We start from the raw sequence: 2,500 nt of genomic DNA on the forward strand, positions 1-2,500 counted from the left end.
AGTCCATTTCATGAGCGTCACTTCCCCATCCAAGTGTAAAAATAGCACTGAGAAACACTCAGCGCCCTCTAGCGGACAAGCAAAGGCACTGCAACAAGCAGTGGCATAAGCAGATGGGTTGAGAGAGGGAGTTGAGGAAGAGAGAGAGAGATGGAGAGAGGAAAGAGAAGGAGAGGAGAAAGGGGGGGGGGGGGGTCCTCATGCAACTCGAGCTCAAGTGCATGGCATTCAGGAAATGACATAGCAACACCGCCAGTGTGTACGGCTATGTGAGTTTACATTTGTGTTGGTGTGTGTGTGTGTGTGTACTATTCAGTCTCAACTGACCAATCAGGGCAGAGATGTGTGGTATAGAAAGATATAGAAAGAAAAGTGCATACGTAAACAGCCCGACCATGGATGTTGGCCCATGTTCTTCAGGTGCAATAATGTGATGTAAAACGTAATCAGATATATGTAGAGTCATTGTCGATATAGGTGTGTTTGTGTTTATATTTCATTGTGTATGTGGCGGTATGGGGAACCCTAGTTCTCAGGCACTCAGAACTCAGGGCTCAGTACACTGAGGCACATGCATCGAAGGGAAGCAGGGGGGAGAGAGGAAGAGAGAAAGAGGGAGAGAGAGAGAGAGAGAGACAGAAAGACAGAGGGCGGGCTCGAGACCTTCATAAAGTTAACACTCTGCACGGACAACCCAATGCCCTTGATTGACTTCAAAACAGAACTTTTGCACTGCTGAAAACGAGCTAGCAGACTCTCCGTCGGTCTAGACTGGGCTCCAGCTCCAGCTGTCTGGACTCTGGAGTGAAGCTTAGTGCAGGAGAACGAGAGCATGCTAACAAGCTAGGCAGCTACTGCAACTTGGTCTCATGTCAGATGTAACTTTCAGAGTATTCAGATCCAGCCAAAGACAGGGCGAGAGTGACTCGCGTGAGAGAGAGAGAAAGAGACAGAGAGGGAGAGAGAGAGAGAGACAGAGAGGGAGAGAGAGAGAGAGAGAGATAGAGAGAGATGAAGGGTATGAGGAACAGGGGTGGTGAATGGATGCATTACAGCTTGAGATAGAAATTACAAACCAACCGCATTCTACATGTGGGGGCAGTAGATGGATGCATTTGTTTGTTTGTTTATTTGTTGTGATTTTGTGAGTGGGTGCAAGTGAATTTCATTGTTGTTGACGTTGTTGTTGTAGTTGTTGTTTTGGGGAAGGGGTGCGTCGGTTGGCATGGAGACACATGGAGCCAGGTCATGGATGGAACAACATGATGTTTTTTCATAGTGCATTTTGTTTGTTTGTTTTTTCGATTGGATGGATTTATAAGTGGGGAAGGGGGAGGGGCGCCAACAAAGCAGAGGAATAAAGAAAGCATGTGAAAAGATAAAACAGGAATAATAGTCGTTATGGATACAGTCAACAACAGACAGAATCTGTCAAACACAACTTGATTTTGCTTGATTCTGTCAGACCACCCCAAGGTTCTGAGCCCGATATTTCAGATCAAAGCCTCTTATTTTGACATTATTTTTTCCAGAGTATTACAGTTTGAAAATAAATCGTATTCATAAAACAACGTTCAGTGAGCCATGTACTGTAATTAAGTACCATAAATTCTTACTTAAGCTACATACATATATATATATATATGATTTTTTTCTTAATGAATTCTGTTAGCAATGTTACGCTACATGACCAAGTAGTGCTTCATTTGTGGCTGCTTATTTCCACTGGGGCAGACTGAGAGGTTCAGCACAGTAATATTTACACAGATACAATAGATCACATTGAGAACACCCACAATAACTAGCCAAAGTTGTTATACACAACGGTCACTGTGTTAAAAAGTTCAAAGTTAATGATGCACAAGGCGTTTGCGTACGTGCACACACACACACACACACACACACACACACACACACACACACACACACACACACACACACACACACACACACACACACACACACACACACACACAAACATACATACAACACAAACACAATGCAATTACAACTGCAACTGCATTTTGTGTGTGGGAGTGGTACACTGACTACTGACCATTGGCTAAAATACTATTTACAGCTACTTGATCATTCTGAATTGTGGTTCTATATGAAGCCCCGGGACTACATCAACAGATACACTAATATCAGTACTAGGAAAGGGAAAGTGACACTGCCACATAAGAACGATGGAAATCGAGTGTTGGATTTTCAAGTTTAACATTTTTTTGTCTGTTGAGGTGTGAGATGGTGAATTTGAATCTCCACACTGGATGGACAGCAAAGTCAGTTTAGAGTCACTGGTTCTCTCTACGCCACAAACCGTATAGAAAGACCCGGAAAACATGGCAGGCCACCAGCAAAGTGATTAGCTCACATACAGTTGCCTCCTTTTACAATTATCATAAATATTTTATGGCAAATTCAACAATTTGAAGAAATGATTGTCTTTATAATACAACATACTCACGTACATACAGTATAGGCACCACACCACACA

The 2,500-nt window shown here is 43.0% G+C and overlaps 1 protein-coding gene across 1 annotated transcript in view; it reads right to left on the reverse strand.

Annotated features, from left to right (window-relative positions):
• cacna1ab (calcium channel, voltage-dependent, P/Q type, alpha 1A subunit, b) overlaps positions 1-2,500 on the reverse strand; it is a 59,833-nt gene that overhangs the window by 30,331 nt on the left and 27,002 nt on the right.

This window comes from Alosa sapidissima, chromosome 9, assembly GCF_018492685.1.
Source record: "Alosa sapidissima isolate fAloSap1 chromosome 9, fAloSap1.pri, whole genome shotgun sequence".
In the NCBI taxonomy this organism is placed as follows: domain Eukaryota; kingdom Metazoa; phylum Chordata; class Actinopteri; order Clupeiformes; family Clupeidae; genus Alosa; species Alosa sapidissima.